The sequence below is a fragment of the Protopterus annectens genome, chromosome 2.part1, assembly GCF_019279795.1.
Source record: "Protopterus annectens isolate FY-2018-M chromosome 2.part1, PAN1.0, whole genome shotgun sequence".
NCBI lineage: Eukaryota > Metazoa > Chordata > Ceratodontiformes > Protopteridae > Protopterus > Protopterus annectens.
In genome coordinates, this window is record NC_056729.1 from 1839248356 (window position 1) to 1839262322 (window position 13967).

Genomic DNA, 13967 nt, shown 5'->3' on the forward strand with positions numbered 1-13967 from the left:
AGCATATTCTCCTTTAGACAGCATACGTGTAGGTATGTCATGCCATATGAGATCAGTCATATTCTCCTTTAGACAGCATACGTGTAGGTATGTCATGCCATATGAGATCAGTCATATTCTCCTTTAGACAGCATACGTGTAGGTATGTCATGCCATATGAGATCAGTCATATTCTCCTTTAGACAGCATACGTGTAGGTATGTCATGCCATATGAGATCAGTCATATTCTCCTTTAGACAGCATACGTGTAGGTATGTCATGCCATATGAGATCAGTCATATTCTCCTTTAGACAGCATACGTGTAGGTATGTCATGCCATATGAGATCAGTCATATTCTCCTTTAGACAGCATACGTGTAGGTATGTCATGCCATATGAGATCAGTCATATTCTCCTTTAGACAGCATACGTGTAGGTATGTCATGCCATATGAGATCAGTCATATTCTCCTTTAGACAGCATACATGTAGGTATGTCATGCCATATGAGATCAGTCATATTCTCCTTTAGACAGCATACGTGTAGGTATGTCATGCCATATGAGATCAGTCATATTCTCCTTTAGACAGCATACGTGTAGGTATGTCATGCCATATGAGATCAGTCATATTCTCCTTTAGACAGCATACGTGTAGGTATGTCATGCCATATGAGATCAGTCATATTCTCCTTTAGACAGCATACGTGTAGGTATGTCATGCCATATGAGATCAGTCATATTCTCCTTCAGACAGCATACGTGTAGGTATGTCATGCCATATGAGATCAGTCATATTCTCCTTTAGACAGCATACGTGTAGGTATGTCATGCCATATGAGATCAGTCATATTCTCCTTTAGACAGCATACGTGTAGGTATGTCATGCCATATGAGATCAGTCATATTCTCCTTCAGACAGCATACGTGTAGGTATGTCATGCCATATGAGATCAGTCATATTCTCCTTTAGACAGCATACGTGTAGGTATGTCATGCCATATGAGATCAGTCATATTCTCCTTCAGACAGCATACGTGTAGGTATGTCATGCCATATGAGATCAGTCATATTCTCCTTTAGACAGCATACGTGTAGGTATGTCATGCCATATGAGATCAGTCATATTCTCCTTTAGACAGCATACGTGTAGGTATGTCATGCCATATGAGATCAGTCATATTCTCCTTTAGACAGCATACGTGTAGGTATGTCATGCCATATGAGATCAGTCATATTCTCCTTTAGACAGCATACATGTAGGTATGTCATGCCATATGAGATCAGTCATATTCTCCTTTAGACAGCATACGTGTAGGTATGTCATGCCATATGAGATCAGTCATATTCTCCTTTAGACAGCATACGTGTAGGTATGTCATGCCATATGAGATCAGTCATATTCTCCTTCAGACAGCATACGTGTAGGTATGTCATGCCATATGAGATCAGTCATATTCTCCTTTAGACAGCATACGTGTAGGTATGTCATGCCATATGAGATCAGTCATATTCTCCTTTAGACAGCATACGTGTAGGTATGTCATGCCATATGAGATCAGTCATATTCTCCTTTAGACAGCATACGTGTAGGTATGTCATGCCATATGAGATCAGTCATATTCTCCTTTAGACAGCATACGTGTAGGTATGTCATGCCATATGAGATCAGTCATATTCTCCTTTAGACAGCATACGTGTAGGTATGTCATGCCATATGAGATCAGTCATATTCTCCTTTAGACAGCATACGTGTAGGTATGTCATGCCATATGAGATCAGTCATATTCTCCTTTAGACAGCATACGTGTAGGTATGTCATGCCATATGAGATCAGTCATATTCTCCTTTAGACAGCATACGTGTAGGTATGTCATGCCATATGAGATCAGTCATATTCTCCTTTAGACAGCATACGTGTAGGTATGTCATGCCATATGAGATCAGTCATATTCTCCTTTAGACAGCATACGTGTAGGTATGTCATGCCATATGAGATCAGTCATATTCTCCTTTAGACAGCATACGTGTAGGTATGTCATGCCATATGAGATCAGTCATATTCTCCTTTAGACAGCATACGTGTAGGTATGTCATGCCATATGAGATCAGTCATATTCTCCTTTAGACAGCATACGTGTAGGTATGTCATGCCATATGAGATCAGTCATATTCTCCTTTAGACAGCATACGTGTAGGTATGTCATGCCATATGAGATCAGTCATATTCTCCGTTAGACAGCAATACGTGTAGGTATGTCATGCCATATGAGATCAGTCATATTCTCCTTTAGACAGCATACGTGTAGGTATGTCATGCCATATGAGATCAGTCATATTCTCCTTTAGACAGCATACGTGTAGGTATGTCATGCCATATGAGATCAGTCATATTCTCCTTTAGACAGCATACGTGTAGGTATGTCATGCCATATGAGATCAGTCATATTCTCCTTCAGACAGCATACGTGTAGGTATGTCATGCCATATGAGATCAGTCATATTCTCCTTTAGACAGCATATGTGTAGGTATGTCATGCCATATGAGATCAGTCATATTCTCCTTTAGACAGCATACGTGTAGGTATGTCATGCCATATGAGATCAGTCATATTCTCCTTTAGACAGCATACGTGTAGGTATGTCATGCCATATGAGATCAGTCATATTCTCCTTTAGACAGCATACGTGTAGGTATGTCATGCCATATGAGATCAGTCATATTCTCCTTTAGACAGCATACGTGTAGGTATGTCATGCCATATGAGATCAGTCATATTCTCCTTTAGACAGCATACGTGTAGGTATGTCATGCCATATGAGATCAGTCATATTCTCCTTTAGACAGCATACGTGTAGGTATGTCATGCCATATGAGATCAGTCATATTCTCCTTTAGACAGCATACGTGTAGGTATGTCATGCCATATGAGATCAGTCATATTCTCCTTTAGACAGCATACGTGTAGGTATGTCATGCCATATGAGATCAGTCATATTCTCCTTTAGACAGCATACGTGTAGGTATGTCATGCCATATGAGATCAGTCATATTCTCCTTCAGACAGCATACGTGTAGGTATGTCATGCCATATGAGATCAGTCATATTCTCCTTTAGACAGCATACGTGTAGGTATGTCATGCCATATGAGATCAGTCATATTCTCCTTTAGACAGCATACGTGTAGGTATGTCATGCCATATGAGATCAGTCATATTCTCCTTTCAGACAGCATACGTGTAGGTATGTCATGCCATATGAGATCAGTCATATTCTCCTTTAGACAGCATACATGTAGGTATGTCATGCCATATGAGATCAGTCATATTCTCCTTCAGACAGCATACGTGTAGGTATGTCATGCCATATGAGATCAGTCATATTCTCCTTTAGACAGCATACGTGTAGGTATGTCATGCCATATGAGATCAGTCATATTCTCCTTTAGACAGCATACATGTAGGTATGTCATGCCATATGAGATCAGTCATATTCTCCTTCAGACAGCATACGTGTAGGTATGTCATGCCATATGAGATCAGTCATATTCTCCTTTAGACAGCATACGTGTAGGTATGTCATGCCATATGAGATCAGTCATATTCTCCTTTAGACAGCATACGTGTAGGTATGTCATGCCATATGAGATCAGTCATATTCTCCTTTAGACAGCATACGTGTAGGTATGTCATGCCATATGAGATCAGTCATATTCTCCTTTAGACAGCATACGTGTAGGTATGTCATGCCATATGAGATCAGTCATATTCTCCTTCAGACAGCATACGTGTAGGTATGTCATGCCATATGAGATCAGTCATATTCTCCTTTAGACAGCATACGTGTAGGTATGTCATGCCATATGAGATCAGTCATATTCTCCTTTAGACAGCATACGTGTAGGTATGTCATGCCATATGAGATCAGTCATATTCTCCTTTAGACAGCATACGTGTAGGTATGTCATGCCATATGAGATCAGTCATATTCTCCTTTAGACAGCATACGTGTAGGTATGTCATGCCATATGAGATCAGTCATATTCTCCTTTAGACAGCATACGTGTAGGTATGTCATGCCATATGAGATCAGTCATATTCTCCTTTAGACAGCATACGTGTAGGTATGTCATGCCATATGAGATCAGTCATATTCTCCTTTAGACAGCATACGTGTAGGTATGTCATGCCATATGAGATCAGTCATATTCTCCTTTAGACAGCATACGTGTAGGTATGTCATGCCATATGAGATCAGTCATATTCTCCTTTAGACAGCATACGTGTAGGTATGTCATGCCATATGAGATCAGTCATATTCTCCTTTAGACAGCATACGTGTAGGTATGTCATGCCATATGAGATCAGTCATATTCTCCTTTAGACAGCATACGTGTAGGTATGTCATGCCATATGAGATCAGTCATATTCTCCTTTAGACAGCATACGTGTAGGTATGTCATGCCATATGAGATCAGTCATATTCTCCTTTAGACAGCATACGTGTAGGTATGTCATGCCATATGAGATCAGTCATATTCTCCTTTAGACAGCATACATGTAGGTATGTCATGCCATATGAGATCAGTCATATTCTCCTTTAGACAGCATACGTGTAGGTATGTCATGCCATATGAGATCAGTCATATTCTCCTTTAGACAGCATACGTGTAGGTATGTCATGCCATATGAGATCAGTCATATTCTCCTTTAGACAGCATACGTGTAGGTATGTCATGCCATATGAGATCAGTCATATTCTCCTTTAGACAGCATACGTGTAGGTATGTCATGCCATATGAGATCAGTCATATTCTCCTTTAGACAGCATACGTGTAGGTATGTCATGCCATATGAGATCAGTCATATTCTCCTTTAGACAGCATACGTGTAGGTATGTCATGCCATATGAGATCAGTCATATTCTCCTTTAGACAGCATACGTGTAGGTATGTCATGCCATATGAGATCAGTCATATTCTCCTTTAGACAGCATACGTGTAGGTATGTCATGCCATATGAGATCAGTCATATTCTCCTTTAGACAGCATACGTGTAGGTATGTCATGCCATATGAGATCAGTCATATTCTCCTTCAGACAGCATACGTGTAGGTATGTCATGCCATATGAGATCAGTCATATTCTCCTTTAGACAGCATACGTGTAGGTATGTCATGCCATATGAGATCAGTCATATTCTCCTTTAGACAGCATACGTGTAGGTATGTCATGCCATATGAGATCAGTCATATTCTCCTTTAGACAGCATACGTGTAGGTATGTCATGCCATATGAGATCAGTCATATTCTCCTTTAGACAGCATACGTGTAGGTATGTCATGCCATATGAGATCAGTCATATTCTCCTTTAGACAGCATATGTGTAGGTATGTCATGCCATATGAGATCAGTCATATTCTCCTTTAGACAGCATACGTGTAGGTATGTCATGCCATATGAGATCAGTCATATTCTCCTTCAGACAGCATACGTGTAGGTATGTCATGCCATATGAGATCAGTCATATTCTCCTTTAGACAGCATACGTGTAGGTATGTCATGCCATATGAGATCAGTCATATTCTCCTTCAGACAGCATACGTGTAGGTATGTCATGCCATATGAGATCAGTCATATTCTCCTTTAGACAGCATACGTGTAGGTATGTCATGCCATATGAGATCAGTCATATTCTCCTTTAGACAGCATATGTGTAGGTATGTCATGCCATATGAGATCTTGTAAAAACAACACATCATCATTGTTGTCATTTTATGTGTTTTTTTTTTTTGGTTTATAAATTTTTTATAAAAAATTCCAGTTATACAATAGGAAGGTATCAGTCCACATTTATAGCATTCCACATCATTAACATCACAGTTTGTCATTAAGTCCACCAGTGCAATTATCTATTATGGAAAAGGTTCCTTACAGCACTCCAAACAATAACAGATTGTAACATAACAAATCACAAAGGTCATTTTAGGAACAGAACATGATGTTGATTGGAGTCTAGTCCTATATATACGTTACAAAAGATTTAACAAATCACACAACAAACCTGGAACATGCACAAAACTGGTAAATGATCATCCCATGTAAAAAAGTACCACTACAAACATCTTCCCACATGAATCACATTGACTATATATTACCAAGTTACTGAAGCGAGCGATAAAATTATTACGTCTCCGATATAAATCTGGTCACTACAGATACATAACCATTTGAATTACACAAACTCCCAGTTATCAGCCCAAGTGTGTGATAATCCCACAAAACTAGCCATTACAGCTACTCAACTGGACACCACATGACTGGTAGTTACTGCAGTTATTAAAAAATGTGACTATATCCTCCAAAAGGTCAGTATAGCCTTTCTACAAATTAATTTCTAAGGCAATGATCCTAACTTTAGACATCAGTGATAAAACTGCTAGTCATTCCACAGCAACTCAGTTATTGCAGTTATTGTCATAATGGAACAATAAAGGATGTGCTACTTCATACACACACACACACACACACACACACACACACACACACACACACACACACACACACACACACACATACATATACAGTGTCTTGGTGGTTTTCCAGTTGAAAGGAGAAACTGCTCCTTCAGGAAACCATGCACCTGTCTAGACAGACAGAATGCATGGGTGTCCTGGGTTTAATCCACAGACAACCCCTGTACCCTTGTTTACAGGAAGCTGCTCAGAGCCTTAATCCTCTGTACAGATACAGACACATAGACATGCACAGCTGATAGAAGAGTGTTCATCCCAACAATATTAATCCAATAAGCTATCCTCAGAGCCAATAAAACACAACATAGTTTCATAGGTATGTGCAGGCTAGTGGCCTTGGAGCCTTTACAAGCCTAGCCCATAGGATTTCCCTGGCATCGTGCCACTCGACCTTATTTCCTAGTGCCTCTGTCGAGTAAAGCCACTGGAGTGATCCTCTGGGTGAATTTTCTATTTCCCATCCACTCATCAAGATTTCTCTTGAAGAGGGCCAGTGAGGTGCTCTGCTTGGCATGTATGTGAAGTCTATTCCATAGCATGGGCAGTCTCTGGGTTATGAACATGTCCCTCCCAGCATGTTGTGCTGATTTTGGTAATGAGGTTGAGGTCTCTGGAACGTGTGGTGTGGAGGGATTGGAATTTCTTTAGATGTAGCATTTCTAACAGAGCTGAGACAGACATGGGTTTGTAAGTCAAGCAGAGATCACCTCTTAGTAGATGATATGAGACAGAGAATAGTTGGAGTTTTTTGAGTCTGTCCATATAAAACAAGTGTTTAAGGCCTAGGATCCTCTTTGTGAGGTACTTTTGTTGCCTCTCCAGTTGTTGCAGGTGTTGCAGGTGTCTAGTGAAGTACATGTCAAATGGGGCATTGTACTCGATGATTGGTCTAATGAGGGAAGAGTAGAGGGAGGCAATGACCTCTTTCTTCCTGAATGCAAAACCCTTAGTAATAAGCTGTGCCACATAGAAGGACTTTCTGAGCACAGTGGCAACGTGATGGTCAAAAGAGAGGTTGCTGTCAGCCTGTGTTCCCAGATCTCTTATAAGCTTTCTGTGTTGAGTGGACTACCATCAATGTGGTAATTCAAGGGAACCGGGTTTTTCCCAAGGGGGATGATGACACATTTTTGGGCATTGAGCTTAAGGCCCTGGTTCTGACACCAGTCGTTGGTGTCATTGAGTCCTTTCTGTCAGATGTCAAAATCACATGGGGAGTTAATAATACCTCCCAACTTGCAATCGTCTGTCAACTTTGTCAGCCAGAGTCCCTTCGTGTTGGCCTGGACTTTAGAGAAGTAGATAACAAACAGGAGAGGACCTGGGACTGAACCCTGTGGGACTCCACTCGTGACTGGTTAGCAGTCTGACTTAGAGTCAGCTGCTTTCACACTGTGGGTTCTGTCTATGAGCCAGTTTGCAGCCCACCTAGTGATATAGGGGTTGATGCCTAGCTTAGTGAGTTTTTTTATGATTCCTGAGTGGGGAATGGTATCAAAGGCCTTAGCCAGATCAAGGTAGGCTGTATGAACCACCTTGCTTTCATCCACAGCTCGGGTGACTGACTCAAAGAAGTTGACCAAGTTGAGCAGGCATGATCTACCCTTCACAAAACCAAACTGTATAAGATCCAGAGTTTGGAGATTCCATATATCCTTGTTTATTAGGTCCATGATGATGCGTTCCATAGCTTTGCATATCAGACTTGTCAGGCTAATTGGGTGATAATTCCTAGGGTCTGTAGTCACTCATCTTTTGTGGAAAAGGATTTACATATAGACATTTGATCATCTTGTGGCATATTGGCTTTGTAAGAACTCCCAAACTCTCATATCTCTCAAATGTCTCAGACTTTGATTCATATTTTAGCTATGTCCCTCTTAATCCCTCTAAAACTGGTGACTTTTGGGGATAAGGTAATGGATTACACTCAATGACTGTAATTTCAGTTATAAGGTTCTTTTATTTCAGAAAATATGTATTAGTTTAACTTATCTTACTATGTCGACCTCTCAAGTTAAAAGTACTAACATTTTAAAGTGTCCCAGAGTATTTATGAATTTGAACCTAATTCTATTCAGATTTATCCCCAATTCATTTGAGAGCTAAGCATGTAGCACATCGTATTTTTTATATTTCTTCTTGTATATTTATTAATATCTTTAACGTTGCGTGTGTGTTCTTTACACTAGACACTAAACATATTACACACTAACACGTTAACCAGAAACAATACGAATGAAAATGAATTTAAAGTTTACTAACTGCAAGTAACTTCATTAAACAACTGCTTACCTTTCCTTTTATTATTAATTCTTCCAACAGGTTAAAACTATGAAGAACACACCACAAAACAGCAAGGAGCAAGTGTTTCACTAGCACTGTACAAAATGGGAAACTAAAAATATATTAGACTTCTAGGACACATACTATCACAATTGTTAACATTACATACTTCAATATTACATACTTCCAGTTGTATAGCTACAGACCGCATGTGGTACTACGTGAAAGTTCAGCAGTCATGTTAATGGAAATTGCTTAGTGTTTCTGGTGGACAGATGTTAGTTCTGGTACAGTTTTTTATTCAGCTGAAAGATTTGTATGCTGTTGAGTTGCATAGCCTGATGCAGGAGTGTTGTATTATTGCTAGAATATTAAGATTACTCTGGATATTATGAAAGTTCAAACTCACACATTGAAACAACACAGTAGACCGGAGTATCGGACAGTTGTTGGTCATACGTATCTTTTTGTTTTCAGTAGATGTTGGTTCAGAATATGGTTAACACGTTTCTCAAATGTCCAAAGTGGTGTATTTCTTACTGAAATGTTGGATTTTGTTTGACATACCCCATGCTTAATCATTGACATGTTACCCAAGTAAAGAATTTGTGCTGTAAAATATTAGTTTTTTTCTATTGCCTTTTATAGGTTCATAGGTTCATACTAGGCTATATGCCCTAGGGCATTTACCAGCCTAGACAGAGTGTGTTTGGCTTTCGCCACCCATTTTAAAATGAATTTTGCTATGCCCTTTTTCGAGGTTAGTATACTGTGCCTCTGTCTAACAGTGACACAGAAGTGATACCAGGGGTAAACCTATGATCCCCCATCCACTCATGAAGATTCCTCTTGAAGAGAGTCAGTGAGGGACTCTGCCTAACCTGGACTGGGATTTTATTCCAGACTGAAGGGAGCCTCTGGGTTATGAATCTGTCCCTCCAGCATGTCCTATTTATTTCAGTGCTGAGGTTCAAATCTCTCGAGCGCGTAGCTTGATGGGATTTGGATTTTCTGAGGTGCAGCATGTCCATTAATTCCGGGTTGGACATGGCTTTATACGTCAGGCACAGATCGCCTCTGAGCAGGCGGTATGCCACTGAGTAGAGCTTGAGTTTCTTTAACTGGGCGGCATATGGCATCTGTTTTAACCCTTTGATCCTCTTGGTGAGGTACTTTTGGGGTCTTTCCAGTTGCTGCAGGTGTCTGGTAAGGTACATCCCAAAAGGGGCATTGTACTCAATTATGGGCCGGATGAGGGATGAGTAAAGAGGCATGATGACCTCCCCTGATCTAGATGTGAATCCCTTCATGTTTAGGTGGGCTATATAAAATGTTTTTCTAACCACTTTGGCCACTTGGTTGTCGAATGAGAGATTGCTATCAACTTGGGTCCCCAGGTCCCTAATTACTTCTTCCGTACTTAATGGATTACCATCTATGTGGTAATTTGTGGGCACTTTGTTTTTGCTGAAGGGGATGACTATACACTTTTTGGCGTTTAGCTTGAGGCCATGGCTCTGGCACCAGTTGTCTGTTTCTATGAGGCCCTTTTGTAGGATGCTTGTGTCAGCTGGAGAGTCAATTATGGCACCCAGTTTGCAGTCATCTGCAAACTTGGTCAGCCACAGTCCTTCCATGTTGGCCTGTACCTCCGAGAAATATATACCGAACAAGAGAGGTCCCAGGACTGAGCCTTGTGGGATGCCACTTGTAACTGGTTTGGAGTCTGACATGGCTCCAGCAATTCTAACCATGTGGGTTCTGTCCTTGAGCCAGTTTGCAACCCATCTAGTGACATAGGGGTTTATATTTAAGCTGGTGAGCTTATCTATAATGCCGAGTGGGGTATTGTATCGAAGGCTTTTGCGAGGTCCAGGTAGGCTGTGTGGACCACCTTCCCCTCGTCAATGGCCTTGGTGACTGTTTCAAAGAAACTGACCAGGTTTAAGAGGCAGGATCTGCCCTTAACAAAGCCAAACTGGGTAGGATCCAGTGTCTGTAGGTCCCCAATATCTTTATTTATGAGGTCCATGATGATCCTTTCCATAGCTTTGCAGACCAAGCTAGTCAGGCTTATGGGGCGATAGTTTCCAGGATCCGTTGAGGCACCACCTTTGTGGAGAGGGACCACTGTTGCTGTATGCCACTCTTTGGGTACATATCCTGTAGTAAGGCTGAGACTGAACAGTAGTTTTATGTTTGGGTTTGGTTCTTCTTGGAGTTCATGTAGGACGCAGCCTGGGACACCATCTGGTCCCACTGATGCTGTGTTTTTTGCTTTGGAGAGGGCGGCTCTTACCTGAGCATCTGAGATGTCAGGGGGGCAGCACTCTGCTGGGATAGATATTTGCCCTTTTGGTGGGGAAGGGGGTAGAAGTTTGTGCTGAACCTGTCAGCTAGGATGTTGGCAATGTCTGTGGGTTCGGTGTATTTTTTGCCGTTTTGGACTAATTCTGAGCATATCTGGGAATTCTCACCCAGGTTCCTAACATAACTAAAGAAAGCCTTGTGATTATCCTTAGTGTCCTGTGCAATTTTTCTCTCGAAGCTGGCCTTAGACGATTTTATGTGTGCCCTTAGTTTTTTGCTAATACTGATCAGAGATGCCTTCCCTTTTTGGGATTTTGCTCTATCATGTAGTAGCTTCCTCCTTCTATTGTATAGTTTGTTTATGGCTGGGATCCACCAGACAGGACGCCTGCCTTTGGAGGATTGGGTCTTGGTTTTGTTTGGGATTGCATGATCCATGCATTCCTGAAGGATTCTGCGGTCTGGGCCGTATTTTCCATAGGCCCGGGGGCTTTGAAGGATTCCACCTTGGTTTGAGGAGTGTGAAATTTGCTTTAGATAAGTTTTTCACTGTGGTTTTCTGGGCAGGGGCTGGGGTCGGGATGTGAATATCTATTGTGATTAGTTTGTGGTCTGATCTTACCAGTGAGGGATACACTTCTGGTCTGGAGCATAGAGTCCCCATGTTGGTGATGATCAGGTCCAGTATGTTTTCCCATCTTGTGGGAGTGGTAACAAGTTGTTCCATAGCATTTGAGTTTATAAATTCTAGGAACCTTTGGGCTAGGGTGTTGGAGCTAGAGTAATGCTCCCAGTCTATGTTTGGGTAGTTGAAGTCACCCAATATAATGGTGTTTGGAGAGACCTTCATATTTTCCAGTGTTCTCAGGAAGGCCGAGTGGGGTTCCTGGGTTTGGGAGGGTGGTCTGTAGCAGGCTATAAACTGGAAGGCAGTTTTACCCACTGTTAGTTGCACATGGATAGTCTCTGATGCTTCGTGCTGTGCCACCAACCTGGAGGTGTGGGTATCTTTGACGAATATTGATACTCCCTCTCCTTTTGTGGTTCGGTCCAAGTTTTGGGGCCGAAAAACATGGTATGAGGTATAACCTGGTAGTGCTGGGGTGCTCTCGGGAGCCTTGAACCAGGTTTCTGTTACTGCACAGATATCAATGTTCTCCATGCTAAGGAGAGTTTCGAGTGTGTGCATCTTGAGGTTTAGACTTCTGGCATTGAGCAGCATTACTCTTAGTTTCTTATCCCTTGTGATACCTATGGAGGTGGGTTTGTCTTTTGAGCCTTGCCTAAAAAAGGCACTATGGGAGTGGCAAGAGCCTATGCCAATATCCGAAAGCCCAGGGGTGACAGGTACAAGCTGTCCCTGGTGAAGCATCATGGCCTGTCGAGCATGTCATCCCAGGCTGACAGGCATTGGATCCCCTTTGAATGACACCAATACTTAAGCCAATTGTTGAAATTGATCATCTTGTCTTCATATTGTGGCATCATTCTTGTGTCATTAAGGTGTTTGATGTACAACATCACAGGTAGTTTGAAGTATTCAGAGAAAATGTAAGGCAGGATGTTTACCATTGTCTTCATTTTTTGTACTTAACAGCCCAAATCAAGGTTACTCTGTGAAAAGAGGAAGATATAGGCAGACGTTTAGTGCTAGAGGCCTTTGTTTACATTTTAGTGTTGTATAAGTCACATGTTCACATAGTGACATGGTTTTCAGAGACGCTTGTTAGCATACTGCAGGTCAGATTTCACAAACGTCAGTGGGGGTGGGTTATTATAGGAAGTGCAAAGAGTTTACAGTTTGTTGTATTTTCCTTCCCCCACCCATATGCTATTAGATTAGTTGAATGACTGGTTTAGCCTCAGCCAGAGATGCATTCTGTTCACATTCAGAGCTGAAAGATTTGCAGCAGTGAAATTACATGTCTTTTAGTATGTGCTTTTTTTTTTTTTTTTTTTTTTGTAAAACTTTGTGGAATGCCTACCCCATTTAATTTCTTTGTTTTTTTTTTTTTGTTTTTTTTGTAAAACTTTGTGGAACGCCTATCCCATTTAATTTCTTTGTTTTTTTTTTTTTTGTTTTTTTGTAAAACTTTGTGGAATGCCTATCCCATTTAATTTATTTGTTTTTTTTTTTTGTTTTTTTTGTAAAACTTTGTGGAATGCCTATCCCATTTAATTTCTTTGTTTTTTTTTTTTTGTTTTTTTTTTGTAAAACTTTGTGGAATGCCTATCCCATTTAATTTCTTTGTTTTTTTTTTGTTTTTTTTGTAAAACTTTGTGGAATGCCGATCCCATTTAATTTCTTTGTTTTTGTTGCATGCTTGTTCCTACATGCTTTTTCCTTCACTGGTAATTATTTTACATATGGTATGCAATAGTGTTGTGTATTAGTGCATGTAGACATGCAGATATACATTTATAATTAGACGGTTTCCCTCATTTCACAGGACAGCATTGCTTTGGACATTTGCATCTTGCAAACAGACCCATTGAGATGCAAATGTCCTAGTATTCTAGAAAAATAAAGTTTTATAAATTTTCAGTACAAATGTCAGACATCTTTGAAACTGAATCATATTACTGTACGATAAATAAAGTTTTATAAATTTTCAGTACAAATGTCAGACATCTTTGAAACTGAATCGTATTACTGTACTTTCCCGTTAGCTGATGCCCTTCAGGAATCACAAAGTAAGTGTTTGTATAATACTGATTCCATCCAACAGAATTTATATCCTTTTTTTTCAATGCATTGTGGTAAATTGGAGTTTTCCCTCCTTTCCGGAATGTTTGATGGCAGTAGAATTACACTTATTATCATTTGAAAGTCGAGGCTAATGTAGTCTCTAAATA